Source organism: Delphinus delphis, chromosome 20, assembly GCF_949987515.2.
Source record: "Delphinus delphis chromosome 20, mDelDel1.2, whole genome shotgun sequence".
Lineage (NCBI taxonomy): Eukaryota > Metazoa > Chordata > Mammalia > Artiodactyla > Delphinidae > Delphinus > Delphinus delphis.
Window position 1 is genome coordinate 52,926,115 of NC_082702.1, and position 14,624 is coordinate 52,940,738.

A 14,624-nucleotide genomic window follows, 5' to 3' on the forward strand; every position below is an offset into this window, starting at 1 on the left:
GACAAATACTCTATGATTTCACTTATATGTGGAATCTAAAAACCAAAACAAACAAACAAACATGATAAAACAGAAGCAGAGTTATAGATACAGAGAACAAATAGAGGGGGGCGGCCGATGAGAGAAATAGGTGAGGGAGGTTACAAGGTACAAACTCCCAGTTGCAAAATAAATGCATCACGGATATGAAATGTACAGTGTGGGGAGCGTAACTATGTAGTATCTTTCTATGGTGACATATTATAACTAGACTTGTGGTGATCATTTTGAAATGTATAGAAAGACCAAATCACTGTGTTGTGTAACAGGAACTAACATAGTCTTGTAGATCAATTATACTTCAAAAACAAACAAACGAACAAATTCATAGAGAAAGAGATCAGATTTGCCATTACCAGAGGCGGGGAAGGGGGAATTGGATAAAGGCAGTCGAAAGGAAGGGAAAAAAAAAGGAAATTGGGGATTGAACTGGAGCTTGAAGAATAGGCCAGGTCTGAATGTATTTTTCTCTGCTTTGAGTACACAGTGGCAGAGGGTGCTGGGAGTTGTTTGGAAAAGAAGTTCACAAAGGAGACTAAATATTCTATCCCCAATGGAATGGAAGAGATGAAGCAGCCCTGGGGCTTTACCAGGAGACTGACACTGCTATAAACGAGAGAGTTTCAGAAAAAAGGGTTTGGAACTGAAGGTAACACAAGAACATCCCAGACTGAGCACTTCATTGTTTTGACAGATAGAATTCAGCCAGCCTCAGAAGCAGCAGAGATAGATTTTTTTTTTTTTCGGTACGCGGGCCTCTCACTGTTGTGGCCTCTCCCGTGGCGGAGCACAGGCTCCGGACGCGCAGGCTCAGCGGCCATGGCTCACGGGCCCAGCGGCTCCGCGGCATGTGGGATCTTCCCGGACCGGGGCACAAACCCGTGTCCCCTGCATCGGCAGGCGGACTCTCAACCACTGCGCCACCAGGGAAGCCCAATCTACCGTTATTTCTTGATTAAGTAAACACTTTGCTAAATGACATCTCTTGGTCACGACTTCCGGTTCTCCTTGTTTCTTTGATCCTTCATCTAATCATAACTCATTAACTAAAGTGCTTCCTAAGAACTTTTCCTAGCAGCACAGGCTTTGGCTGCACTGAAGGTGCAGAAACATAAGGATCCACAGCGCCCGTGCAGATCAGAACCCGTGCAGATCAGGCACTTAGTGACTTGGACCACAGAGAAAAGAAGGCAAGCCAAAAAGCACTAAGAGCAGAGGAGATTTGGAAGAGGCACGCATTCCAAACAGGCTAAGATTAACATGCCCCTTGTGCAGAGTCTACAGAGGAGACAGAGATCCTTGAAATCGTCACCATTTTTCATTCTCCTGAGTTAAAAACAATGACAGGGATTGCAAACTAAGACAGCAAATACCAACATAACCAATGATAAATTTAGCAGGAATAGGAAAAGTCCATAGTGCCAGCCATGGACTCTGAGTTTCCCACCAGACGGTAAGCCCCTTGAGGGCAGTGACTGGGTCAATCTCGGTCATCATTCAACCCCCAGCGTTCAGCCCAGTGTGAGGCAGAGAGAAGCTGAGTGAATTAATGAGCGAGACTCTTTGGTTGGGGCTACCTTCTAAAGGTGTTATAAATCAACTCTGAGACTATGCACAGAGAAGACTTGACTGTGTGTGTTTTTGTCCCTGAGGGAAGCTTCATCTCTGGTTGCTGCTGGGAACCAACAAAAGGCTGGACGTGGAGAGTCGCCCATGGGCAGGGTATCCCCTTGGCACTATGCAAGGAGGTTCTAACCTAGAATATATAACCATAGATAGAAGTTCGTTTTGGTTTAATCAAGCAAATAATCAAAGTGACTCAGATATCAGGGAGGGTCACCCTGCCCCATTAAGTCAAGATATCATCTGCTTGAGTCCCTATATGAGGGGCTCATACACCCTGTGAGAGGTCTATCCATGCTCTCTAAAACATGTTTGCAAATCCCCAGTCTTTCTCCAAGTCAGCTCTGACTCTCATTTCCAGTGAAGGTGAACTCCTGTTCTCCACACTGCTTTCCATCAAAACATTTAAGAGCCCCTTTTCCTTTAATACTCACCCTCAAACCACCTACCAAAAAAAAAAAAAAAAAAAAAGCCACACACACCACACACACAAATCAGCTGAAAGTAGTAAGCTTTCCAGAAAATTCAAGGCTCTTCTGTCATAGCAGACACGGTAGATATTAGACTGCCCTATTCTTCTATTATTTTTTATATCTTACTTTTTATTGACTTATAATTCACATACCATAAAATTCACCATTTAAAGTGTACAAGGCAGTGGTTTTTAGTATATTCATAAGGTTATCCAACTGTCACCACTAACTAATCCCAAATTTTCATCACCCCCAAAAGAAACCTGAAACCATTAGCAGACTGTTCTGTTTTGAAAATGTCACTTAGTCATTTCTGCCTATTCGACTTCTCAACCTCCCGACATGTTGCTTTCCATCCCCACCACCTCCACTTCATCTCTTTGGGGTGTCACTCATTCTCCCTTTCTATTAGTGTTTTTAGCTGGAAGGGAATAGTACATGGCACTGCTGTCCAGTGGAAATATAATGCAAGCCACAGAAGTAATTTAGATTTTTCTAGTAGTCACATTTTAAAAAAATGAAACAGGTAAAATTAATATTACTCATATATTTTACTTAATGCAATATATCCAAAATGCTATCACTGCAGTATGTAATCGGTATAAAAGTTATTAATGAGGTATTTTTCCTTGTACTAAATTTTTGGTGATTTGTTTGTATGTTACTTCCTTGGAGAAGTCTTCCACGATCTGCCTCCTCAAGGCTGGTCCCGTCTGCCTCAGTTATTCATCACAGCACTCATTTAGTTCCTCTGTAACACTCAACACAATCATCATTTTCTTTTTTATATCATACAGGTAATGTCTGTATCCCACACTGGACTGTAAACTTTGTGAAGATGGTGCTATAGTCTGAATTACGTTCTCTCCAGGAATTCCCTGGTGGTCCAGTAGTTAAGACTTCATGCTTCCACTGCAGGGGGCACGGGTTCGACTCCTGATCGGGGAACTAAGATCTCACAAGCTGCGTACGCAGCCAAAAAAAAAAAAAAAAAGAATTACATTCTTCCAAAATTCATATATTGAAGCCCTAGCCCTACCACTCCCCCAAAGTGATGGTATTCAGAGATGGGGCCTTTGGAAGGTGACTGGGTTTAGATGAGCTCATGAGGGTGGGGCCCCCATGATGGGGTCAGCATCCTTACAAAAAGAGATACCTCTCTGTCATGTGAGGAGGCCTGCAGTGAGCTTTCTTCGTGCAGGCCAGGAAGATAGCTCTCACCAGAACCTGATCATGCTGGCACCCTGGTCTCTGATTTCTGGCCTCCAGAACTGTGGGAGAATGGATTTCTGTTGTCGAAGCCATCCAGTCTACGGTATTTTGTTATGGCAGCCTGAGCTGACTAATACAGATGGGGATCACATTTATCTTCCTCATCAATGTATCCCAAGTGCCTACCACAGTGCCTGGCACACAGTATGATCTCAGTAAAAACTTGGCGAATGAATGAATAAGTAGATATGGATGTCAAAAATTATTAAGGTGTAACATAGCTACTTAGACAAGTCACCTAGAATAGTATCCATTGGGAACTTTTCTTTCTGGGAATTGTCACCAAACTTGGAGATTGTCCTCCTGGGAATGGGCCACAAAACGCAGATGAGATTTACTCATAGCTGTGGTTCAGGCAACAAATGTTGAAACTCAGTTCTCTTGTCTGTGAAATGGGGATAAGCAGATTGACCCTAGGAGCCATTTATTCACTCAACAAACACAGACTTCCCAGTGTACTCCAGGCACTGTGCTAGGTGCTAGAGATTCAACAGGTCACAAAGCAAAGTTCTTGCCCTCATCAAGTCTGCATTCTACTGGGAGAGACAAATATTTAAAAATTAACGTACCGGGACTTCCCTGGTGGCACAGTGGTTAATAATCCGCCTGCCAATGCAGGGGACACGGGTTCCATCCCTGATCCGGGAAGATCCCACATGCCACAGAGCAACTATGCCCATGCACCACAACTACTGAGCCTGCGCTCTAGAGCCCATGTGCCACAACTACTGAGCCCGCATGCCACAACTACTGGAGCCTGCGCTCCTAGAGCCCATGCTCTGCAACAAGAGAAGCCACTGCAGTGAGAAGCCTGTGCACAGAGTATCTCCCACTCTCCACAACTAGAGAAAGCCCGTGAGCAGCAACAAAGACCCAACACAGCCATAAATAAATAAATAAATAAATTTATATTAAAAAAGTTAACATACCAATATGTCATACAATGTCAGGTAGTGGTAGGAACAATGAATAAAAAGACTGAGATATCCTAGTTAAGGTGTGTAGTACAGTGTCTCAAATATAAGAAGGGGCCAATAAATAGTAGCCTTTATATCTTACTATTCAAGTTATGATTTACTACACAGTATCTAAAGAGATACTTTTAAAATAAAAGTCAGCTCATGTCACTCCTTTGTTCAAAACTTTCTGATGTCATCTCATCACACTTAGAATAAAAGCTGTAGTCATCACCATGGTTGAAAGCAGGGTTTCTCTATCTTGGCACCACAGACATCGGGGCTGGATACTTCCTTGTTGTAGGGCTGCCCTGTCCATTGTAGGATATTAAGCAGCATCCTTAGACTCTACACACTAGATGCCACTCAACTGTGACAACTAAAAATGCCTCCAGGTATTGTTGGATGTCCCCTGGGGTGGGGGCCAAATCCCCCAGTTGAGAACCATTGGCTTAATGGCCCCACTTGAGCTGGCCTTGAACCACTGCTCTGATTTACCTATTATTCCCTTCCTCACCTACTCTGCTCTGGTCAAAATGGCCTCCTTGTTCTTCCTCTAATAATTATGTCCTAAGAGCTCTTCCCTGTGCCTATTCAGCCTTCCCTGGGTTATCGGTTCAACTGCTCCTGCACAGAGGTGCCTTCCCTGATCTCCATGCAGAACCTGGCATCCTCCTCCCCAGTCGCAGCACTCATCATCTCTTAATATCATATGCATTTGTTTGTGTGTTTATTGGATGTATCCCATCTCCTTCTACCATGTAAGTTCCATGCGACAGGGACTTGGATGGTTTTATGTACTTCTGTACCCCCATGATCTACTATGTGCATAGCACATAGTAGGTACTTAATAAATAGCTGTTGAGATGGCCAGTAGGCACATGAAAAGATGCTCAGCATCGCTAATTATTAGAGAAATCAAAACTACAATGAAGTACCACCTCACGCCAGTCAGAATGGCCATCATTAAAAAGTCTACAAATAACAAATGCTGGAATGGGTGTGGAGAAGATGGAACCTTCCTACACCGTTGGTGGAAATGTAAGTTGGTGCAGCCACTGTGGAAAACAGTATGGAGGTTCCTCAGAAAATTAAAAATAGGATTACCATATGATCCAGCAATCCCACTCCTGGGCATATACCCAGACAAAACTATAATTCAAAAAGATACATGCACCCCTGTGTTCATAGCAGCACTATTCACAATAGCCAAGACATGGAAACAACCTAAATGTCCATTGACAGAGAATGGATAAAGAAGATGTGGTACATGTATATAACGGAATATTACTCAGCCATAAAAAGAGAATGAAATAATGCCATTTGCAGCAACATAGATGGAACTAGAGATTATCATACTAAGTGAAGTAAGTCAGAAAGAGAAAGACAAATACCATATGATATCACTCATATGTGGAATCTAACATGTGACACAATGAACCTATCTATGAAACAGAAACAGAATCACGGACATAGAGAACAGACTGCTGGTTGCCAAGAGGCAGTGGCGTGGGAGAGGATGGATTGGGAAGTTGGGATTAGCAGATGCAAACTGGTATGTATAGAATGGATAAACAACAATGGAATGAAAGCCTGGATCCAACTAGAAAATAACACAATGTTTTGTGTGTGAGTAGGGATGGCAAATAGCTTCCTCTCTTTGCTGTCTCTGGTTGGTTAGGCGTATGTGGGGGAGTGGGTTCTAAGGGAGAAAGGGCTTTGATTGAACAACATCCATGGTGGCATCAGAGGGGTGTGGTGGCAGGGACATCCCAACCCTGTTGGAAGGAACTAAGTCATTGACGGTCATGGTTAATGAAACAGAAAATAGAGAACTTCTGTAAATCGGAGATCTCTTGGATTTCTGGGCAGGATTTTAGTCAATTTTGGCAGGTAGCATCTTGCACCATTATATGTTAGAAGCAGCCAAGTGAGTTTTTGGCTACATGTTGGCAAGAAGGACATTCTGTCAGTCAGGAAACACCTTTCCTGTGCAAAAGATACACAGAGACATTATTAAGGCAGCCCTTTGCAGATGAAACTATAGATAATCATAGGGAGGAGGAACTAAGCCACCCTGGGATAACAGGGCACTTTAACGACATGTCCAGGTAGTTTTCCCTTCTTTGTGTTATGTTAATCTTAAGTAAATTTACTTTTTATGTAGTAGTATGCTATTTTTTTACGGAGTTGCTTAACATGTTTTTACAGGTGTTACTTTGCTTGTAAAGTTTCTTGTGAAATACGGGGTTGGGACCGTTTGAAAAAAAATTCCACTAACCAAACCACGTGAAAACAAAGCATCCTGCAACATACTTGACCAGTACTCTTTAAAACCATCAAAGATATCAAACACAAGGAAAAGTCTAAGAAAATGTCACAGCTGAGAGGAGCCTGAGGAGATAGGATGAATAAATATAATATGGGATCCTGGATGGGATCCTGGAACAGAAAAAGGACATTAAGTAAAAAGTAAGGAAATCTGAATAAAGTACGGAATTTAGTTCATAATAATGACTCAGTATTGGTTCATTAATTATAGAAAACGTAGCATACTAATGTAAGATGTTAATAATAGGGGAAACTACCTGCAGGGCATATGGGAACTCTCTATACTCTCTTCCCAATTTTTCTATAAATCTAAAACTGCTTAAAAAATTAAAATCTATTTTTTTAAAAAAGACCCACTTTACCTTGAGATCTTGGGCATGAAATAAGGTAACATATATAAACATAAGGCTCTCAGACTTTTGGGACCTAGATCCCAGCACTGTTTTAGGCACAGAGGACTGAACAGTGAAGTAGATAACCCAGTAGTTTCCCTGCCCTGATGGAGGTGACCTAGTTCTTTCTCTTTCCTGCCTGTATTCTTCTCCAATGGGGTGTTCACTAAAGAAGGGACTTTAAGTTCTCTGTAAACAAAAACTATGGCCTGTACTTCCCAGGACTTTTCTACTTATAACATTCATTACTCTCTGTTTTAATGATTTACCTAATGTCTGTCTTCCCCCAAACCAGGGGTTCTTCACCTCAGTGCTATTGCCGTTTGGATCATTCCTTGTAGTGGGGTCTGCTCTGAGTGCTGTGGGCTGTTGAGCAGCATCCCTGGCTTCTACTACTGGAGGCCAACAACACTCTCAGAGTTATGACAACCAGAAATGTCTCCAAACGTTGCCATGCATCCAGGGGGACAAATTCACCCGTGACTGAGATCCCTGCCTTAGGTGATTCTCGACCCTGGCTGTACACTGAAATCACTTGGAGAGCTTTAGAAGCTATTGCCAATACTAAGCCCCATCCCAGGCCAACTAATTAAGACTCTCTGGGGATCGGGTCTGGGCACTGACATGTTTTAGAGTATCTCAGTGATTCTAGTGGGACTCACGATTGAGAACCGCTGTTCTAGGCAGTAAGCTTCATGAAGGCAGGGACATGTCTTTCTTTTATGGTGGTATTTCTAGGACCTAACACAGTGATCCCTTAGTGAATGAAAAATGAATAAATGAATGAATGAATGAATAAAGGTGGAGAGAGGCAGGAAGACGTGTCAGAAGTTAAATGTGGCATTAGGGAAAGCCAGAGCACCACTTTTTTTTTTATGGTCATGGACACCAACAGTTGAATAGATTCTTCCTACTTCTTTTTGAGGAGATGAGCATTTAATAGATTTTTAAAAAGTATTCTCTGAGTCTCTGCAAAGGCACCCTAGGAGGAAATGGTCTGGGGAGGTTTGGCTGAGGCCCCTAGTACTGCCAAGAAGTTTCCACACTCTTGTCTAGATACTTAACTCACCTCTTTCTAATGGCTTCTGGTCTAGGCTGAGGATTTCTGAAATTCTGGCCATCTCAGCTGACTGAACATCATGCCCATCAGCATCAATTTCCGGGATGTCAGTAATGAGTCTCATGTCTAGTGTTTCTTAACTGGCATACTCTTAACACATGTAATATGAAATCTTGGACAATTATGATGTTATCTTCTGTGGCATTTGAGGATGTATATCCCTAACTTGGTGGCAATCTGATGGGAGGCTGAGCTGAGTTGGCTTTTTTTTTCATGAAATGCAGAAAAGGAGCTATAGATAGATGTCAATGTCTTAGGATGAAAGGCATGGGAACTGAATGGAGGTGAGGATTGGGAGAGAAGATTTTGGTCCTAAGTAACTGGAAGGAGGGTGATGACATTTAGGAGAATAAGAAGTTCCAGAAGGTGAAGCAACTGGGGGCAATTGGTGATGAATTCTGTTTGAATTTGGAATGGCAACATGTGGAGCTCAGGAGCGGTTTCAGGACTGGACTGTGGTCTGGAAATCCAGCCACTTGCTCAAACTCAGCAGGGCTACTTTTTTTTTTTTTTTATCTTACCCACAGGATATAATCATTATTTCTTTTTCCTCTAACAATACATTTTATTTATTTATTTTTAACATCTTTATTGGAGTATAATTGCTTCACCATGTTGTGTTGGTTTCTGCTTTATAACAAAGTGAATCAACTATACGTATACATATATCCCCATATGTCCTCCCTCTTGTGCCTCCCTCCCACCCTCCCTATCCCACCCCTCTAGGTGGTCACAAAGCACCGAGCTGATCTCCCTGTGCTATGTGGCTGCTTCCCACTAGCTATCTATTTTACATTTGGTAGTGTATATATGTCCATGCCACTCTCTCACTGTCCCAGCTTATCCTTCCCCCTCCCCATGTCCTCAAGTCCTTTCTCTACGTCCAGCAGAGCTACTTTGATTGGTTGCTTATTTTGCTGCACGGCTAGGAGTGGCTCCCTCATGCACCACTGAGAACAAACCCATTGCATTTTTCCTTCTGGAAGAGCCGTTGTAAGTCATTTGCACTGTTGCATGGATGATGGGACTCCATCCTCTGTGAAGGGAGCTGGGACCAGTGATGGGGACCCCTCTCAGGCAGAGAGCTTTCATCTTTGGTGTCCCCACTTTGTGCACCCCCCACCCCCACCAAGTGCTCAAGGAGACGATGAATGAATCATAGCAGTAAAAGAACGTGAAAGAGCAAGGGTGGGTTTGAGAGCCAACTCTAGTACATCCCAGCTGTGTAGCCTTGAATGAGTATATAAACTCGTGGCATCTCAGTTACCCATCTTAAAATAGGAATATCAAGAGTATAGAAGAATTATTCATAAAGGTTACATTCCAGGAAAAATGCATCTATTTTCATTAAAAAATTTACGTGAGAGAGACCTTCAAGATGGCGGAGGAGTAAGACGCGGAGATCACCTTCCTCCCCACAAATACATCAGAAATACATCTACATGAGGAACAACTCCTAGAGAACACCTACTGAACGCTGGCAGAAGACCTCAGACCTCCCAAAAGGCAAGGAACTCCCCACGTACCTGGATAGGGCAAAAGAAACAAGAAAAAACAGAGACAAAAGAATAGGGACGAGACCTGCACCAGTGGGAGGGAGCTGTGAAGGAGGAAAGGTGTCCACACACTAGAAGCCCCTTCACGGGCGGAGACTGCGGTTGGCAGAGGGGGAAGCTTCGGAGCCACGGAGGAGAGCGCAGCCACAGGTGTGCGGAGGGCAAAGCAGAGAGATTCCCGCACAGAGGATCGGTGCCGACCAGCACTCACCAGCCCGAGAGGCTTGTCTGCTTACCCGCCGGGGCAGGCAGGGGCTGGGAGCTGAGGCTCGGGCTTTGGTCGGAGTGCAGGGAGAGGACTGGGATTGGCGGCGTGAACATAGCCTGAAGGGGGCTAGTACGCCGCGGCTATACGGGAGGGAGTCCGGGAAAAGGTCTGGACCTGCCTAAGAGGCAAGAGACCATTGTTTCGGGGTGCGTGAGGAGAGGGAGTTCAGAGCACCACCTAAACGAGCTCCAGAGACCGGCGCGAGCCGCGACTATCAGCGCGGACCCCACAGACGGGCATGAGACGCTAAGGCCGCTGCTGCCGCCGCCAAGAAGCCTGTGTGCGAGCACAGGTCAGTATCCACACCTCCCCTCCCAGGAGCCTGTGCAGCCCGCCACTGCCAGTGTCCCGTGATCCAGGGACAACTTCCCCGAGGAGAACGCACAGCACACCTCAGGCTGGTGCAACATCATGCCGGCCTCTGCCGCCGCAGCTCCGCCCCACACGCCGTACCCCTCTCTCCCCGCAGCCTGAGTGAGCCAGAGCCCCCGAATCAGCTGCTCCTTTAACCCCGCCCTGTCTGAGTGAAGAACAGACTCCCTCAGGCAACCTACATGCAGAGGCAGGGCCAAATCCAAAGCTGAACCCCAGGAGCTGTGCAAACAAAGAAGAGAAAGGGAAATCTCTCCCAGCAGCCTCAGGAGCAGCGGATTAAATCACCACAATCAACTTGATGTACCTGCATCTGTGGAATACCTGAACAGACAAGGAATCATCCCAAAATTGAGGTGGTGGACTTTGGGAGCAAGGATATATATATATATATATATATATATATATATATATATATATATATATATACACACACACACATATATATATATATTTTTACTTTTTCTCTTTTTGTGAGAATGTATGTGTATGCTTCTTTGTGTGATTTTGTCTGTATAGCTTTGCTTTTACCATTTGTCCTAGGGTTTGTCTGTCCGTTTTTATTTTTCTTTTTTGTTTTTGTTGAGTATGGTTTTTAGCGCTTGTTATCATTGGTGGATTTGTTTTTTGGTTTGCTCTCTTCTATCCTTTTTTCTTTTTAAATTTCTTTTTAATTTTTAATAATTATATTTTATTTTAATAACTTTATTTTATTTTATTTTTTTCTTTCTTTCTTTCTTTTTTTCTCCCTTTTCTTCTGAGCCATGAGGCTGACAGAGTCTTGGTGCTCCGGCCAGGTGTCAGGCCTGTGCCTCTGAGGTGGGAGAGCCGAATTCAGGACATTGGTCCACCAGAGACCTCCCGGCTACACATTATATCAAACAGCGAAAACTCTCCCAGAGATGTCTATCTCAACGATAAGACCCAGCTCCACTCAATGACCAGCAAGCTACAGTGGTGGACACCCTATGCCAAACAGCTAGCAAGACAGGAACACACGCCACCCATTAGCAGAGAGGCTGCCTAAAATCATAATGAGGTCACAGACACCCCAAAACACACCACCGGACGTGGTCCTGCCCACCAGAAGAACCTCACCCACCAGAACACAGGCACCAGTACCCTCCACCAAGAAGCCTACACAACCCACTGAACCAACCTCAGCCACTGGGGACAGACACCAAAAACAATGGGAACTATGAACCTGCACCTGTGAAAAGGAGACCCCAAACACAGTAAGTTAAGCAAAATGAGAAGACAGAGAAACACACAGCAGATGAAGGAGCAAGGTAAAAACCCACCAGACCAAACAAATGAAGAGGAAATAGGCAGACTACCTGAAAAAGAATTCAGAGTAATGATAGTAAAGATGATCCAAAATCTTGGAAATAGAATGGAGAAAATACAAGAAATGTTTAACAAGGACCTAGAAGAACTAAAGAGCAAACAAACAATGATGAACAGCACAATGAATGAAATTAAAAATTCCCTAGAAGGAATCAATAGCAGAATAACTGAGGCAGAAAAATGAATGTGACCTGGAAGATAAAATAGTAGAAATAACTACCACAGAGCAGAATAAAGTAAAAAGAATGAAAAGATTGAAAAGAATTGAGGACAGTCTCAGAGACCTCTGGGACAACAATAAATGCACCAACATTCAAATTATAGGGGTCCCAGAAGAAGAAGAGAAAAAGAAAGCGATTGAGAAAACATTTGAAGAGATTATAGTTGAAAACTTCCCTAATATGGGAAAGGAAATAGTTAATCAAGTCCAAAAAGTGCAGAGAGCCCCATACCAGATAAATCCAAGGAGAAACACACCAAGACACATAGTAATCAAACTATCAAAAATTAAATGCAAAGAAAAAATATTAAAAGCAGCAAGGGAAAAACAACAAATAACATACAAGGGAATCCCCATAAGGTTAACAGCTGATCTTTCAGCAGAAACTCTGCAAGCCAGAAGGGAGTGGCAGGACATATTCAAAGTGATGAAACGGAAAAAGCTACAACAAAGATTATGCTACCCAGCAAAGATCTCATTCAGATTCTATGCAGAAATTAAAACCCTTACAGACAAGCTAAGAGAATTCAGCACCATCAAACCCGCTTTACAACAAATGCTAAAGAACTTCTCTAGGCAGGAAACACAAGAGAAGGAAAAAACCTACAATAACAAACCCAAAACAATTAAGAAAATGGTAATAGAAATATACATATCTATAATTACCTTAAATGTAAATGGATTAAATGCTCCCACCAAAAGACACAGACTGGCTGAATGGATACAAAAACAAGACCCATATATATACTGTCTACAAGAGACCCACTTCAGACCTAGGGACACATACAGACTGAAAGTGAGGGGATGGAAAAAGATATTCCGTGCAAATGGAAATCAAAAGAAAGCTGGAGTAGCAATTCTCATATCAGACAAAATAGACTTTAAAATAAACACTATTACAAGAGACAAAGAAGGACACTACATAATGATCATGGGATCAATCCAGTAAGAAGATATAACAATTGTATATATTTATGCACCCAACACAGGAGCACCTCAATACATAAGGCAAATGCTAACGTACATAAAAGGGGAAATTGACAGTAACACAATCATAGGAGGGGACTTTAACATCCCACTTTCACCAGTGGACAAATCATCCAAAATGAAAATAAATAAGGAGACACAAGCTTTAAATGAAACATTAAACAAGATGGACTTAATTGATATTTATAGGACATTCCATCCAAAAACAACAGAATACACTTTCTTCTCAAGTGCTCATGGAACATTCTCCAGGATAGATCATATCTTGGGTCACAAATCAGCCTTGGTAAATTTAAGAAAACTGAAATCGTATCAAGTATCTTTTCCGACAACAACGCTATGAGACTACACATCAATTACAGGAAAAAATCTGTAAAAAATATAAACACATGGAGGCTACACAATACACTACTTAATAACCAAGAGGTCACTGAAGAAATCACACAGGAAATCAAAAAATACCTAGAAACAAACGATAATGAAAACACGACTACCCAAAACCTATGGGATGCAGCAAAAGCAGTTCTAAGACAGAAGTTTATAGCAATAGAATCCTCAAGAAACAAGAAACATCTCAAATAAACAACCTAACCTTACAGCTAAAGCAATTAGAGAAAGAAGAACAAAAAACCCCAAAAGTTAGGAGAAGGAAAGAAATAATAAAGATCAGATCAGAAATAAATGAAAAAGAAATGAAGGAAACAATAGCAATGATCAATAAAACTAAAAGCTGGTTCTTTGAGAAGATAAACAAAATTGATAAACCATTAGCCAGACTCATCCAGGAAAAAAGGGAGAAGACTCAAATCAATAGAATTAGAAATGAAAATGGAGAAGTAACAACTGACATTGCCGAAATACAAAGGATCGTGAGAGATTACTACAAGCAACTCTATGCCAATAAAATGGACAATCTGGAAGAAATGGACAAATTCTTAGAAAAGCACAGCCTTCTGAGACTGAACCAGGAAGAAATAGAAAATATAAACAGACCAATCACAAGCACTGACATTGAGACTGTGATTAAAAATCTTCCAACAAACAAAAGCCCAGGACCAGATGCCTTCACAGACGAATTTTATCAAACATTTAGAGAAGAGCTAACACCTATCCTTCTCAAACTCTTCCAAAATATAGCAGAGGGAGGAACACTCCCAAAATCATTCTATGAGGCCACCATCACCCTGATACCAAAATCAGACAAAGAGGTCACAGAGAAAGAAAACTACAGGCCAATATCACTGATGAGCATAGATGCAAAAATCCTCAACAAAATACTAGCAAACAGAATTCAACAGCACATTAAAAGGATCATACATTATGATCAAGTGGGGTTTATCCCAGGAATGCAGGGATTCTTCAATATACACAAATCAATCGACGTGATACACCATATTAACAAATTGAAGGAGAAAAACCATATTATCATCTCAATAGATGCAGAAAAAGCTTTTGACAAAATTCAACACCCATTTATAATAAAAACCCTCCAGAAAGTGGGCAGAGAGGGAACTTACCTCAACATAATAAAGGCCATATATGACAAACCCACAGCCAACATCATTCTCAATGGTGAAAAACTGAAACCATTTCCACTAAGATCAGGAAGAAGACAAGGTTGCCCACTCTCACCACTATTATTCAACATAGCTTTGGAAGTTTTACCCA

At 42.3% G+C, this 14,624-nt stretch overlaps 1 protein-coding gene across 4 annotated transcripts in view; it reads left to right on the forward strand.

The window, feature by feature from the left end:
- Positions 1-14,624, forward strand: part of HSD17B2 (hydroxysteroid 17-beta dehydrogenase 2) — a 59,857-nt gene that overhangs the window by 13,778 nt on the left and 31,455 nt on the right. The window lies entirely within an intron of this gene.